Below are 17,713 nucleotides of genomic sequence, written 5' to 3' on the forward strand. Positions count from 1 at the left end.
GATTGAAAGAATTGCTCGCAAAAATTGTAGAGACGTTAGAAAAGCAAGGCAAAATTAACAGAGTATAATAGACGATCACGAGGAAAAGGATACTATTGTGGAGATGGCTGATAATCAAAATAATAAACAAGCCATTGAGCGTCCTGCCCCTTGTACTATGTATGATTATGCCAAACCCATTCTTATTGGGGCTGAATTAAGTATTGTCAGGATGACTGTTAATGCAAACAACTTTGATATCAAACTGAACACAATTCGAATGGTGCGGCAATATGTTCAATTTGATGGTTTGCAAGATGAAGATTCGAATGCTCATTTGGCTAACTTTTTATAGATTTTTGACACTTTCAAGATCAATGACGTTACTAATGATACTATACACTTACGGTTGTTCCCATTCAAGATCAATGGCGTTACTGATGATACTATACACTTACGATTGTTCCCATTCTCATTGAGGAACAAGTAAAAATAGTGGTTAAACTCTTTATCATGAGGTTCAATCACTACTTGGGCGCAGATGATTGAAATTTTTTTGTTAAAATATTTTCCACCGGCTAAAAATAGTGGTTAAATTCTTAAGGAATGACATTTTTTGTTCAGTTTGATATTGAGACTCTTTATGATACATGGGAAAGACTCAAGGATTTGTTGAGAAGGTGTCCTTACCATGGATTACCTTTGCGACTCCAAGTTCAAACTTTTAACAATGGTTTGAACCCCCTGATTAGACAGATGATTGATACAGCAGCTGCCAGAACTTTAAATAACAAAACACCTACGGCTGCTTGAGAATTTATTGAGGAGAAGAAACTGAATAATTATTAGTTGTAAGTCATAAGAACAAAGCCGATAAAAGTAGCAGGTGTTTTTAATTTTGATGTGGTTGTTATGTTGTTAAGCCAAGTGGAAGCACTGAATAAGAAAATTGATGGTTTGAATTTTTCCACGCAGGTGAATCTGGTGATAAAATGCGATGCAAATGGAGTGGGGATGATTAATTCAGAATGTTTACCCTTCAGTTCTAGCACGGAGAATGAGCAAGTCAACTTTATAGGTAACAATTCTATACTTCAAAATAACCATTATAGCAATAACTATAATGTAAGTTGAAGGAACCATCCAAATTTCTCTTAGGGTGGTTAAGGAAATCAAAGGTCACAACCCCCTCTGGGTTTTCAACAACCTTATTAGCAAGAGAAGAAACTGAACCTTAAAGAGATGTTGGCAAAATTTATTTCAGTATGAGAAACTCAATTTCAAAACACTGAGACAACTTTGAAAAATTAGTAAGCACAGATTCAAGGGCTTGAAAATCAAATTAGACAGATTGAAAAATTAGTTTCTGAAAGACCACAAGGTAGCTTACTTAGCAATATTGAAACTAACCCAAAGGAGCAACTCCACACAATCATTGTTCGAAGCATGGAAGGGTTAGTCGAGCCTGAATAAAAATCAAAGGTAGAAGCTATTAAGAAAAATGATCAGATTAAGGAAAGAAAGAAGGAGTAGAAGCCGGTGATTAGAGAATACAAATCTCGAATTCCATATCTAGTAGCATTGAAGAGAGACCACACAAACGAACAATATGGTAAATATCTTCAACTCTAAAAATTTTCACATTAACTTACCATTTGTTGAAGCCCATACGTAGATGCCAAAGTATGTAAAGTTTTTAAAGTTGTTAACAAACAAAAGGACTTTAGACGACTCGTTAACTATGGAGCTCAATGGTTTGCTCTGCCATTCTCCAAAACAAACTATTTGTAACAGCCCAATTTAGGGCCTAGTCAGAATAGTGGTCTCAGGACCACTAATAGGAGTCCAAGAAACAATTTAAAATATTAGTTTAAGGTCATAGCATGTTTATATGATTGTATAAAAATTTTGGAGCATTAATTTTAACGTTTGTGAGCCCAATTGCAAAAAAGGACTAAACGCAAAAAGGGCAAAGATTGTATTTTGCTAGCCAAAGATGTTTATTAGCTAGTAGGAGACAATTTCCAATGTTTAGGTGAATTAGGTGGCCTATTTGACTAAGAATTGAATAAAATATAGAAAAGATGATTTGAATAAGAATTGAATAAAATATAGAAAAGTTGATATCACACCTTCATATTCCTTCACTACCACCGAAATATTCAGCAAAGAGAGTTTCCAAAGCTTGAAAATTTCAGCCAACTATATCCCTCACAAGTAAGTGATTTTCTTGGTCATCTTTGATAATTTTTGTACTTTTGGGGTCCCTATTGCATGAGCTTTCTATTGAGGGGACTATTCTGCAAAATGACTGATAAGCTAGGGCTTTGCCATGAAAGGCTTTGTGAGGTTTTCTGAGTTTTTATGGAAGAAAAGGGATTCTAGACATGAAATAAATAACTTTTGTGAAAGGTGTTAGTATGAAAACACCTAAATGAACCATTTTTGCAAAGTTTGTAAAGTTGGTTAGAAATGTATGAAATGAATGAGATTTTTGAGTTGTCATAGTTATGAAATGTAATCGACTAAGAATAAATTGCAAGAAAGTGTTATGAAAATTGATTTTCGAATCTAGGGGCAAAATGGTCATTTTGCCCAATTATGCGTTTTCGAGTGTTTAAATTGTTGTGCTGATGGAATGGGTGAATTTTTGTTAACATAAATAAAGAGAAACATGATTCAGGTCTTGATCGGGGTAAGAATAAAGCTTATGAAGATTGAACTCGTTTTCATCATTTTGTGTCGAGGTAAGTACATATGTAAATAATGTGTTATTAAAGCTTATTCCGAAATATATTGAATGATATACATATGTAATTTCTTTATGATATTCATGTGACCAAATTGCAATTGTTACCATGGTAGTGTAAATAATGTGTTATGAGAATAAAGTACATTGTGAGCAAGTGAAATGCTACCCGCTTAAATAAGAAGCCCCGTTGAATTCTAAATTTAGTATCTAATACATAGAAAGGATGCTATGAGAATTATATGGTCTGAACTCATGAGATATTACTGAGTTCATGAGATGAATGAAATATGTAACGTGTGTTCAGGTACTGACTTTGTGTACAAACTCGTGAGTAGCTCAATGAGCATATGTTACATGATAGCACTATGGGGTCCGGGTCCTAACTTAATAAAAGGGCCTTGAGTAGCTAAAAATGAGAGCATTTCATAGTGTGTAGTAGTTTTGGCTACTAAACTTATAAGGCACTCGGGTGCAAATTCCCCGTGTATCCGAAAGTACCCCAAGCATATAACGGGTAACTTAAAGGCTTAATTAATAAGATTATAATGAGTTATGTATACTGAACTCAGGATTTGAGATGAGCATGTGTTGGAATGTGATCAGTCTATGTGAACGAAGTGAAGAGTAAGTTAGAAATTTTTTAAGTGTTTTTACATATTTTATTTTTAAGTTTGATATGTTATCATTTGGTATATGATTTAATCACACTTTATTTGCATATTCGTAATTACTAAGCTCCCAAGCTTACCCTCCCTCCTTTCCTTTCTTTTAGTGCCATCAAAGTAGATCGTGGGTCTTCAGTCACGTAGGGGAAACCATTCACACTGATATTTGAAGTCTCTTGGTAAAGTTGAAATCTTTTATTTTGATTATGGCATGTATATGACTTAGGCTTTTGAGTCTTTGAGAAATTGGCCAAATGTGTTGGCTTAGGATAGATCCCACACTTAGTATTGAGTCATGAATGATGGCTAATAATTATTTTGAGTTTATAAAAGATGCATTTTCATAGTTGAATGAATGCCTATTGTGGCTGATTTGATTTTTGAAATCATGTTTGAATTGGTATTGGTTGGCATTTGCATGAAAATAGGTATGCAAGGGTGGCAATGAGGCTTGTGAGTAGCCTTATATTGTACACACGGGTAAGCGCACGGGCCTATGTCTAGGCTGTGTGGGACATATGATTAGCCCCATGGGCGTGTGGCCCTGCCATGTGTCCACTGCACGTAAAATTTCAAGTCAGCATGCATGATAATTAACACACGGGTGGAGACACGGCTGTGTGTCTCAGCCGTGTAAAGGACACGGCCTAGTACACGGGCGTGTGTCATGGCCGTGTGATAGTTTGGGGATGCTGACGTCAGAAACAGAATACCCAGGTTTTTGTACACGGGCCATTGACAAGGGCGTGTGTCCGGTCGTGTGAAAACCCCTGTAGGTGTAAATTAGAATTTAATTCCACACGGGTGTGGGACACGGATGTGTTACCCTTCCACACGGGCGTGTGCCCTGTTTTAAACGTAAATTTCTTAAGGGCGATCTAAGGACCCGGAATGGTTCTGAATAGTTTTCAACTGTCAATTTGGGGCTCGTACCACAACAATAAGTTTAAAGTAGAAATTGAAAAAGTGTTAACTTAGGCCGAGTCTTTGTGACTCGAGGTTATTCCAATACATGAGATTAAGTTAAGTAATGCCTTGTACTCTACCCTGGCGTGGATTACGGGTATAGGGTGTTACACTACCCAACAAACTTAAAGATCCAGGGAGTTTTACTATTCCTTGTCTCATTTGTAGTTTAAATATTGAAAAGCTTTGGCTGATTTAGGGGCTAGTATAAATGTCATGCATTATAAGATGTTCAAAAAACTTGGTCTTAGGTAACCTAAACCCATTAGTATGACTATTCAATTAGCGAATAGATCAATTAGATATCCTAAAGGTATTATTAAGGATGTACTTGTGAAAGTTGATAAATTTATATTCCCTGTTGATTTTGTTATATTGGGCATGGAAGATGATATTGATGTACTTATGATCTTAGGTCGACTATTTTTAGCCACTGCCAGAACTACTATTGATGTGGGTACTAGTGAACTTGTGCTTCGTATAGGTGATGAAAAGATTACTCTTCAATCACGTGATTTTGTGAGAGTCCCTACTGAGCGAGATGATACTAATTGTTCTATTAATGTTAGTAATCATGTGGCTCAATGTTCTTTATAGGAAATCCCTCATGAAAACATGTTGGAGCGATATTTATTGAAGGTGATAGAAACCGAGCGACAAGTGAAGAGCGAATGGTGCAACTTAACGAACTAGATGAATGGAAAATGAATGTTGATGAGAAACTGAGAAAATACAAGGAAGAAACAAGTCAATGCCATGATGTGCATGTAAAGAGGCCAAACCAATTCAAATTTGGGGACAAAGTACTGCTTGACAAATTGGTTCCACGAATGTTCCCTTCGGAGCTTAAGTTAAGAGGGTTAAACCTATTTATGTACTAAACGTTTTCCATACGGTACAATTGAGGTAACACATTCTGAATTCGGCACATTCAAGGTAAATAGTACTCATCTCAAACCTTATTTTGGTAGTAAAATTGATAACGAGAGAGAGTAGCTTCGGCATCAAGATCCATCGTGACCATAAGCCTACAAAGGGAAGTCAAGCTTAGACTTTAAATAAGTGCTTTTTAGAAGGAAACCCAAGTGTTCCAATTTTGTTAATTCCTTTATTTTGTTGCATGTTTAATTTGTATTAAATAAAAAGGGTGAACCACACGGCTGGCAGTGGTACACACAGCTTGGCAAAACTGCCGTGTGTGACACATAGCTTAGACAGACGGGCGTGACCCAGGCCGTGTGCATACTGGAGCTAATTTTTTTCCAATTCTTTTGCAATGCACAACAACAGAGACTAATATCGTTTAAAGACTGAGCTGTGTGAGTCTTGAAACTTAATTATGTTAGATTTCGATTGTTACTGTAATAGCTCGGTTTAGACCCTAGTTGGAACAGTGGTTTCAAGACCAAAAATCTGAGTCAAAAAAATTATTTTTATATTATTTTTGGTGTTTTTAGCATGTGAGTATGTATGTGTGAAAATTTCGTGAGCTAATTTTATCGTTTAAGTGGTTAATTAGTGAAAAATGACTTAATCGCGTAAAATGCAAAAGTTGCATTCTATATGTTAAAAGTGTTTAATTGCTATGATCCTTTAAAAAAAGGTCCTTAAAATGTTATTATGGCATTGATAAGGCTAATGGACATTAATGACCTTATATGTTAATGTTTTAAATGTTAATTAATCATGGGCAAAATAGTAACTGATGTATTAAATGAATAATAATAAAAAAAAATATGAAAATAAGGCCATTATCATCTTATTGTTGCCAAAAATTGAAGAAGAAAAAAAATAAAAAGAGTTCTTGGGTTCAACTAAGAGAATTTGTGATTAAGGTATGTGTTTTGCTCAGTTTCTGATGATTTTTACGTTTTTTTATCGTTGCTTTGAGTACTAGCTAACCCGTACCCTAATTTCTGAAATTGTTGATGATTTTGAGATATGCCATTGTTGAATATGTGAGTTTGGAGATGTTAAATGGTGAAATATAAAAGCTTGATGATAGATAAACATGTTTTGTATTGTGATTTTTGATGAATTTGTTTATTATAGACTAATTTGTGAAAATGAGAAATTGAGAGGTTGAAATGTGAAATAAATGAAATTTATGGACTTCTAGGGACTCTATACATATTCGGCCAAGCTTGTGTTTAATAGGATTATGTGAATTTTATGTATTTGTGAAATAGGGACTAAAATGTCAAAAATGTGGAAGTTAGGGGCTAATGTGTAAAAATTCCCAAATATGTTATTGTGGATGAAATTGAATGTGTTGGTGATTAATTGGGTTAATTTTGAATACATATAGAACAAGAAAAAAGGAATTCGGATTTAGATCTGAAATGACAGATAGAGGCTTCGCATGACCGAGGTATTCTCCCTAGGGTGCACCGGTTTTGTTTGTGAAAAAGAAAGACGTAACTATGAGAATGTGCATTGATTATCGATAGCTTAATAAAGTGATGGTCAAGAACAAATATCCTTTACTAAGGATAGATGATTTGTTTGATCAGTTGGATGGGGCTATAGTGTTTTCAAATATAGATTTGAGATCGGGTTACTATCAGTTGCGAGTGAAAGACTCCGATGTGCCAAAAATTGCTTTTCGAACGAGGTATGGACACTATGAGTTTTTCGTTATGCCTTTCTGATTAACAAATGCCTATTTTTATGGATTTGATGAACATAATTTTTAGACCCTATTTAGATCGATTTGTTTTCGTATTCATTGATGACATATTGATATATTCACGTGATGAAACTGAACATGCCTTGTGAGAAGTTTAGCAAATGTGAATTATGGTTACAAGAAGTCGATTTTCTGGGACATGTTTTGTCAGCATCTGGTATCCGAGTTGATTCGAGCAAAATTTTAGCTATTTTTGATTGAAAGCCTCCAAGAAATGTTTCTAAAGTCCATAGTTTTCTGGGACTTGCTGGTTATTACCGACTGTTTGTAAAGGGATTTTCTATGATTGCAACTCCATTGATGAAATTGCTTCAGAAATATGTGAAATTTGAATGGTCTGAAAAGTGTTAGAAAAGTTTTGATCAGTTAAAAGCTCTATTGACTAAAGTACAGGTATTAGTACAACCAGAATCGGGTAAAGAATTTTTGATCTACAGTGATGCTTTGTTGAATGGTCTGGGTTGTGTTTTGATGCAGGAAGGCAAAGTCATAGCTTATGCCTCAAGACAATTGAAGCCACATGAAAAGAATTACCAAACATATGATTTGGAAAAAGCAACTATTGTATTCGAGTTAAAGATTTGGGCCATTATCTGTTCGGTGAAAAATGTCTGATTATTCTTATCACAAGAGCTTAAAATACTTAATGACTCAAAAAGATCTGAATTTACGATAGCGAAGATGGTTACAATTGTTGAAAGATTACGAGCTAGTGATTGACTACCATTCGGGAAAGCCAATGTTGTTGTTGATGCTTTAAGTCGGAAATCTTTGTTTGCTTTAAGTGTGATGAATACTCAGATGACTCTATCTGATGACGACTCGATTGTAGTTGAGTTGAAAGTGAGACCGTTATTTATACAGCTGATTTACGAAGCTTAAAAAGTTGATAGTGAATTGTTAGCAAAGCGAGCTCAAAGTGATTTGAATTCTGATTTAGAGTTTCAAGTTGATGCTGATGATTGTTTAAGATTCAGAGGCCGAATATGTCTTTTGAGAAAGTTAGAGTTGATGCGGATAATTTTGAACGAAGCACATAATAGTCATTTGTTTGTTCATTTGGGAAGTACGAAAATATATAATGATTTGAAACAGCTTTACTAGTGGTCTGGCATAAAATGTGATATTTCAAAACTTATTTTGAAATGTTTGATTTGTCAGCAAGTAAAAGCTGAACATCAAGTGCTGTCAGGTTTATTACAGCCTATTATCATTCCTGAGTGGGAATGGGTTAGAGTGACTATGGATTTCATATCAGGATTGCCCCTATCTCTGAGCAAGAAAGATGCAATTTGGGTTGTTGTTGATCGACTAACAAAATTAGCTCATTTCATTTCGGTACGTACGGATGATTTACTTGATAAACTGGCTGAGTTGTATATTTCTTAGATTGTGAGGTTGCACGGAGTACCTATTTCTATTATTTTAGATAGAGATTCGAGATTTACATCGTGGTTTTAGAAGAAGCTACAAGATGCATTAGGTACGAAGCTACATTTCAGTACTGCTTTTCATCCACAGTCAGATGGTCAATCTGAGCAGATTATTCAGATACTTGAGGATATGTTAAGATGTTGCATTCTTGAGTTTGAAGGTACATGGGAACGATACATGCCATTGATTGAATTTGCGTATAATAATGTTTTCAATCTAGTATAAAAATGGCACCATACGAAGCTTTATGCAGTTGGAAATGTCGAACACCTTTATACTGGACTAAGCTAAGTGAGAATAAGATTCACGGGGTTGATCTGATTAGAGAGACTGAAGAAAAAGTGAAAGTGATCTGTGATAGTTTGAAAGGAGCATCGGATCGACAAAAATCAAATGCAGACTTGAAACAAAAAGATATTGAGTTCCAGATTGGAGATAAAGTGGTTCTAAAAGTGTCTCTGTGAAAGAAAATACTTTGATTTGGTCAAAAAGGCAAATTGAGTCCGAGGTTTATCGGAGCGTATGAGGTTATTGAGCGAGTGGAACTAGTGGCTTATCAACTAGCATTGCCGTCTAAGCTACAAAAGATTCATAATGTGTTTCATGTATCAATGCTTCGACGATATCGATCCGATCCTTCGCATATTATTTCTTCGACAGAAGTTGAAATTCAGTCAGATTTGTCATATAGTGAAGAACCGATTCACATTTTATATCATGAGATTAAAGAGCTGAGAAATAAAAGAATAGCATTAGTGAAAGTATTGTGACATAAACATGGGGTTGAAGAAACTACGTGGGAACCCGAGGATGCTATAAAAAAGCAATATCCAAACCTATTCACTGGCAAGATTTTTGAGGACGAAAATCCTTAAGGGGGGAGAGTTGTAATAGCCCAGTTTATACCTTAGTCGGAACAGTGGTTTTGGGACCTAAAATCCGAGTCAGAAAAAGTATTTTTTATATTATATTTTGTGTTTATAGCATGTGAGTATGTATGTGTGAAAATTTAGTGAGCTAATTTTATCATTTAAGTGGTTAATTAGAGAAAAAGGACTTAATCGCGTAAAATGCAAAAGTTGCATTCTATATGTTAAAAGTATTTAATTGCTATGATAATTTAAAACAAAGGTCCTTAAAATTTTATTATGTCATTGATAATGCTAATAGACATTAATGACCTTATATGTTAATGTTTTAAATGTTAATTAATCACGGGCAAAATAGTAATTGATGTATTAAATGAATAATAATAATAATATGAAAATAAGGCCATTATCATCTTATTGTTTTCGAAAATTGAATAAGAAAAGACAAGAAAAAGAGTTCTAGGTTCGGCTAAGAGAATTTGTGATTAAGGTATGTGTTTTGCTCTGTTTTTGATGATTTTTACATTTTTGTGATCGTTGCTTTGAGTACTAGCTAACTCGTACCCTAATTTCTAAAATTGTTGAAGATTTTGAGATATGCCATTGTTGAATATGTGAGTTTAGAGATGTTAAATGGTGAAATATAAAAGCTTAGTGATAGATAACCATGTTTTGCATTGTGATTTTTGATGAATTTGTTTATTATGGACTAATTTGTGAAAATGAGAAATTGAGAGGTTGAAATGTGAAATAAATGAAATTTATGGACTGCTAGGGACTCTATAGAAATTCAGCCAAGCTTGTGTTTAATAGGATTAGGTGAATTTTATGTATTTGTGAAATAAGGACTAAAATGTCAAAAATGTGAAAGTTAGGGGCTAATGTGCAAAAATGCCCAAATATGTGATTGTGGATGAAATTGAATGTGTTGGTGATTAACTGGGTTAATTTTGAATACATATAGATCAGGAAAAGAAGAATTCAGATTTAGATCGAGGAAAATCGAAGATTATTGAGTAATCGATCCGATTTGTCAATTTCTAGTACGAGGTAAGTTCGTATGTGTAATTTCATTATAAATGCATGTTAAATGCTTTAATATTGCATAAACTGTGATTACAATATTTCAAATAAATTTTAAATGATGATTTCGACACTACAGAGTTATTAGATGATGAAATCGTCTAGTGAAACTTATTGGTTGAACACTACATAGAGAATTGGATAATTGTGAAATGTTAAGTTGATATATCAATTTTGCTTCGAGCCATGCATGTTGAATGAGTTGGCTTCGGGACATGATATTGACACTTTGAGTTTGAGTGATACCTTGATTTGGCTACGGGCCATGGTATAGGTATTCAAAGGGGAGTTACCTTGATTTGGCTAGAGGCCATGGTATAGGTACTCTGGGATAAGTTACCTTGATTTGGCTACGGGCCATGGTATAGGTACTTATTGATAGAGATCTTGAGTATTCAACTTTTATTTAGAATGGTTCAACAAGTAAAGAATGACGTAATTGAGAAAGGGGTTAGTACGAGGTGGTATAGGTATGTACGGAACCTATTCATGTATTACATTGAGAAAGATTGTAACAACCCAATTTTGGGCCTAGTCAGAATAGTAGTTTTTGAACCATAAATTCGAGGTCAATAAATTATTTTAATATTATTTTATGTGTTATAGCATGATTATATGAGTGCATGAAAATTTTGGTGAATTAATTTTAGCATTTGTGAGCTTAATTGCGAAAAGGCACTAAATCGCATAAAGGGCAAAAGTTTTGTTTTACTACCCAAATATGTTAAATAGCTAGGGAACCAAAGTTGGAGGTCTTTAAAGTGCAAATAGGCCCTTTTGGAGAGTGATGGCAAGCCATAGGGACAAAAAAATTTGAAAAGTCAAAGGTTGGCGGCATTAGGTGACTTTTTTGGTAATAAAATAAAATAAGGAAAAAAAGGTTGTCATCTTTTTTATTTCTTCTTCTTCAACCACCGAAAATGGCAGCAAACATGGGGGTTTTGAAGCTCAAATTTTCAGCAACTTAAATCCTTTGCTTGTAGGTGAAATTTGTGGTTGTTTTTGTTGATTTTTTTATTTTTAGAACCCTTGTAGCTTAATCTAGCCAATGGGGGGATTATTTTGCAAAATGGTTGAAAGTTTAGGGTTTGCCATGAGAGCATTTATGTTGTTTGCTAAATTTTTATGGAAGAAAATGAGTCTTGGTTGTGTAATAAACTACTTTTGTGAAAGGATTTTCTTGAAAACACTTATGAGGACCATTTTGTGAAGTTTATAAAATAGGTAGTAAATGTGTGAAATAATTGGAATTGTGGGCTGCTTCTAATATAAAAAGAATTCGGCTAGGCTTGGTTAGTGAGAAAATTCGATGAAAATCTATTTACGAGCCTAATAGTAAAATCGTAATTTTGTGAAAGTCTAGGGGCAAAATGACATTTGACCAAAGTATAAATTATGGAATGTATTGGTTAATATGATGATTAATGTAGTGGATTTTATTATTTTAGATCAAGAAAATCGAAAATTGAGATTCGGGCTTAAATCAGGAAAATACGAGATTATGGACCAAAATGAAATAGTTAGCCGTGCTCAGATTCGAGGTAAGTTCGTATGATAATAATAATGCAATATTATGTTTGAATTGTAATTGTTTACTATTATTGCATAAATTGTATGATTGATTACATTGGAAAAGTTGATGGAATGGTGTACATGATGTGGAAATATGACATGGAAGAATGTTACATGAAATGCAAGAAAACGATGATATATGACAAGTGATATAAGAAATAGGTTATATATATGTTTAAATGTTTTATTGTTATCATGTATCATAATCTTATTTGTTACCATGAAAGTATAAATAATGTGATATAAGAGTAACTTAGATTATGAGCAAGTGCGACAACATCGGGTTAGATATGAAATCCCATTGAACCTCAGGAATAGTAGTGGATACAAAAAGTATATCACGAGGAACTATGGGGTCTGAACTCATGAGTTGTGTCTGAGTTCATGAGATAAATGTTATATGTAATGTGGGTCCGGGTACTGACTTCGTGGCTAAACCCATGAGTAACTCGTTAAGCGAGCATTTCATGTCAATGCTATATGGGTCCAGTTGCTAACTTTGTGTACAAACCCGTGAGTAGCTCAATGAGCGGGTGTTACATGATAGTGCTATGGGGTCTGGGTACTAAATGATGAATACGCCCGTGAGTAGCTTAAAATGCGAGCATTACATAGTATGAAGTAGCTCTGGCTTCTTACATGACACTTAGGTGCAAACTTCCCATGTATCCAATATTATTCCGAGTGTTCAATAGGTAATGCAATAGACGTGATGAAAGTCCCAAGAAGGGCATGTTAAAGAGGTATGGTTATATGATATATTACGATGAGTACAAGTATGTACACTAAGCTTATGGCTATTGAAACTTTGGAATGTTGAGACATCGGTGAGCTAAGATGTATGAACTATGATTATAATTTTTTTTGCAATATCATGTTAACTTAAATTGTGATTTGAACATGGAATACCTAAAAGGCTGAGTTCATGATTAGTCGAAAGTGAACTTATGATAGTTATCATTATATTGCACTAAAACAGTGTTGGACAGCAACCATTGTATGACTTTGAAAATCCACCAAAAATTGTGGGAATTGAGTTAGAGGCTGAATAAAATATGAAATTAAAGCTTAATGAGTCTAGTTTCATATAGAAAAATTTTTGTGAGATAGAGTTAGAATGATTTTGAAATACCCTATTTTGATTTGAGAAAATCATTTAAATTGTAAAAAAATATTTATGGTTATAATTTATATGATTAGAATTTTTAATGAGTCTATTTTCAAGATAAATAAACAGGAACATCATCTAACTCCCATATTATGAGATAATTAATTTTTAGTGAAGAGGGGTCAAAACTGTCAGATAGTGAAAAATGGGTCAATTTAAAGAATAAACTGTACTTATTGGATAGACCAAAAATTCTTAAAATTTTATGGTAAGAAGATATTTGAGTCTAGTTTCAGGGAAAATTAGCGGATCTTAGTTTGGAGTTCTGTACCTCTAGATATAAATAATTTAGTAACTATGACTCGTGAAAATAGCTTGACTGGGACATAAGTAAAAATGCAAATAGGGTTGTATTACCTTGAGAAACAAGTTGATAAATTGCTTATTATTTTCATACAGTCTTACTAAGCTATAAAGCTTACCCCTCTCTTTTCCATTTCTCTTAGTGTTGTCAGGTTAGCTCGGGGTTGGAGATCGTCGAAGGCAGTATCACACTATCAAGCCATCTGCTTTTGGGGTATTGATGAATTTTAAACGTATTCAAGTGAGTGGCATGTATAGGGACTTATTTATATGTGTTCTTATGATTTGGCCAAGATGTTGGCTTATATTAGTACATTTTATATAGCCATGAGATTTGGCTTATGATGGTCATGGCTTGTAAGCCTATGTATCCAAGATAAGTATTAATGCCTTGTGATGTGGTCATGTGATTACATTTGTTTGATATGAATGATTAATATTATGGTATGTGTGTCTGATGAATGCCTTATGACCAAATTAAGTGGTCATAATCAGATAATAAAAGTGTGATATGGCAATAAGTCAATAATGCTTGAACATGAGATTGGTGTGGAATGACTTAGGCAAGCATGGTATAAGTGTATAAGTGATAATCAAAATGACATGCTCAATTGATTGTGAATTGGTGTGTTTAGACTTGGTATAAAATGAGTAAGCAAAACACATGTATGGTGACATATGAATATTACAATTGAGTCTTAATGGAGGATGTTTAATCATTTACTTGATGCTACATTATATGTGTCTATAATGTATTTAAGTATGTGAGGTATTAATGGTAACAAAAAAGCTTGGAAAATAACCTAAGTGCTACCCACACGAGCAGAGACACGACTATGTGTCTCAGCCGTGTGGAGGACATGGCCTAGCACACGGGCGTGTGGCCTAGCCGTGTGGTTCAATTCATTTTGCCGATGTCATAAATAGAGAGTTACACGGCCTGAGGACACAGGCGTGTTGAAGACACACGATCGTGTCCCTGTGTCCACACGGGCGTGTGACCCTGCTTCTTAAAAACTTTCCTAAGTTTTCCCAAAGCTTTCCAAAGTTCTCGATTTAGTCCTAAACTGCCTTTAATGCATGTTTAGAGCCTCGGTAGCTCATGTAAGGGACATTATGCATGTGATTGAATGTTTTTAATTTAAATAAAATTTTATGTCTCGATTTCACGAAATTGTGTATGTTTAAGTCCGATAATGCCTCTAACCCTGTCCCGGAGTTGGATACGGGTAAAGGATGTTACAAAGATCATTGATATGGCATTTAATAATGTTTTGAGATATGATAAAGGTTTGTAGTTAATGTGATTTAGGTTTGGTAATATGAAATTGGTTGAAATTATGTTTATGTGATGAATTAAGCAATTCACTTGCAAACTGACTAATCTATAAAGCTTACTGTGTGTTATTTGTCTATTTTCTAGATCATTGAAGCTAGTTCAGACTCGGGCATCATCGGGAAGCGTCATTACACTATCGATCAACTTGTTGGTACTTTTGAAGCTTTGTATATATATGGTATATGGTATGTATAGGCTAGTGTCATCTTAGTATGTTTTAAATTGTGATTATAGCCATGGGTTTTGGCTTGTAACTATTGGTATGTATGGACTTTTAAGTTGGCCTAAATGATGTGTTTGATAAGTAAGTTATGTGATGTATATAATGCTTATGTGATGGTTTGATTATGGTAAGTTTTGTGGTATGAATCAGGTGATAAAATGATGAGTTTATACATTTGGAACTTATGTAAGTTGTGATGATTTTAGCATATTGAAATGGCATGTTTTGGTTATGGAATTGAGTAGTGAAATTGATTATGTATAGATGGCATATTATGGGTACAAATTTGCTAGTTTTTGGTTGCTTATATAGGTGTTGAAATGGTACCATTTAGATTGATTTTTGAGCATGAGAAAGGGTGGAAAATTTGGCTTTGCAAATGGCCTATTTTTGTCCACACGGGCAAAGACACGGGCGTGTGTCTCAATCGTGAGTGACACATGGTTATGTTACACGGTCGTGTGTCCCTTGGGGTACCCTACGATTTAAAGTTAGTATACCTTACAATTTTGGTACGACCTAGAAACACGGGCATGTCTATCGATCGTGTGTGGCACATGGGTTGGCACATGGGCGTGTGGTCGGCCGTGTGATCCAAGTCCGTAGCCTCCCTAATTTTCACATGGCCTGGCACACGGGGTGTCATGTGGCCGTGTGGAAAAGTCAATATGTATGCCCTGTTTTGCCATGACCTAGACACACGAGCGTGTCTAATGCTGTGTGAGGCACACGGCCTATTCACATGGGCGTGTGACCTTTGTAACTTAGAAAAATGTTTAAGTTTAAAAAAAAATTTTATCTACTCGGTTTAGTCTCAATCTCTTTCTAAAGCATGTTTAAGGTCTCGTTGACCTATGAAAGGGACTTTATGTTGATGTTTGACTATGATGCTAGGATGTTTGTAAAATGAATGCGAAATGTTTTGATACGTCCGGTAATGCCTTTTAACCCTAATCTAGTGTCAAATATAGGTTAGGGTTTTACAATTACACAGTTTGGGGTGATCCACATGGCCTGGTGACACAGCCGTGTGCATACTGGAGATTTTATCTCTAAACAGTGAGTTACACAAGCTAGAGACACGGTCATGTGAGACACACAACTTGTCACGAGTTGTCACACGAGCAAGCGCGAGACTATGTGCCCTGCACGGCCTCACACACGAGCGTGGAAGAAGCAAAAGATGATCATACAAGACCTAGACACATGAGCATGTCCTAGCCAGTGTGGCTACTGGGTATCAATTTCCCTCTCTTTTTAAAGCAACAAACGGGCTGGGAATGCACACACGGGTGTGTGACATGGCCATGTGGCAAAACATAACCCTTTTATACCACCCTACCCCCTTTTAAAAAAAACAAACAAAAATTTTCAAAACCTAATTCTCTTTTGTCTTTTTCCTCTCTTTTTCCTCACTTACCGGCTGTTGTTCATCCCCTAACTAAGCCAAAACCCATCGCCATTCTGCCTCCCCTAGCCATCGACCCCCTTCCCCCATCCTTGCTCACCGTAGTTTTACTCCTCACCTCCCCCTCCATCACTGGTTCCCATTCTCCCTCTCATCGTTATCGAAGCACCGTAACAACTCCTCCATCAGTACCTTTCAATGACCTGCCTCTAAACCCCCACATTGTTCAGCCCAATGCCTCATTCAAGCCACCATTCTGTTGCCCCCCTCGTCTCACCATCGTGCATAGCCCTCCCCTTTCCCTATTCTTTTTCTTTTCGTTCAAAACACCACCACACGCCCACGTTTATAACCCCAAGCTCCTTTTCAGCCCCTGTCGCTAGCCGTCATTCCTCACCGATTGTCGTGTCCCTATTGTCGGTCATTGTCGCTACCCACCACCATTCAGTCCATTCTTTTTGGCTTTATTTCTTATTTTTTATTTTTATTTTTTATTAGTTTTATTTTTATTATTTTTAAATATTTTTATTTTGTTTTAATAGTGGTATTATTAATTTTTTCTTATTATTATATTATTAGTAGTATTAGGTTTAGTTGTTTATTATTATTATTTTTATCATTTTTTGTTTTTATATTATTCTGTGATAGTTTATATGTTAGTATATTAGCTAAATATTTTTTTGTATGGTTGGTGTTGGTTGCATATCATATTAGGAGTAGATTTTTGTTATAGTCGAATTGCAATTTGATGTTCGTCATGTGATTTTTCATTGTCTAGATGTTTTAATTGGCTTGTCGATCTATATGCTTTACTCCTAGATTATTTCATGATACCAATTTTTCTTCTTCTTTGATATTGATTGTTTTTATCTATTCTTTCAGGTACATAATGACAAACACACGAGGTAAGACTAAGGCCGCCGCCCCCACTTCAAAAAAGCAAAAGACTCCAAGTGTGACCTCATATTTAAGACCCACCTCAGTCGTTAAACACCCATATCTCCAGTTTCCTCCAGGTCCTCAAGAGGACCTATAATAGCACTTGGTCAATAGAGTGCGTGCACTAATCGAGACAACTCCATGGGAAAGATTCTTCTCCATCGTCGAGCCCACGTACTTGGAGTTTACACTAGAGTTTTGTTCAACATTTGTTCTACTACACGTGATGTTGAGACACGATGAGCCACACACTATTTCTTTTAGACTTGGTCATACGACACGTTATCTAAGCATATCGAGCTTTGGAGCTACCTTGAAGTATAT

At 35.1% G+C, this 17,713-nt stretch overlaps 1 non-coding gene across 1 annotated transcript; it reads right to left on the reverse strand.

Annotated features, from left to right (window-relative positions):
* Positions 1 to 574: 574 nt before the first annotated feature.
* On the reverse strand, positions 575 to 677 carry LOC121210747 (small nucleolar RNA R71). The gene has a single exon (XR_005905862.1). It is a non-coding gene; the product is annotated as a small nucleolar RNA R71 (small nucleolar RNA).
* Positions 678 to 17,713: the final 17,036 nt, after the last annotated feature.

The sequence above is a fragment of the Gossypium hirsutum genome, chromosome A11, assembly GCF_007990345.1.
Source record: "Gossypium hirsutum isolate 1008001.06 chromosome A11, Gossypium_hirsutum_v2.1, whole genome shotgun sequence".
In the NCBI taxonomy this organism is placed as follows: Eukaryota; Viridiplantae; Streptophyta; class Magnoliopsida; order Malvales; family Malvaceae; genus Gossypium; species Gossypium hirsutum.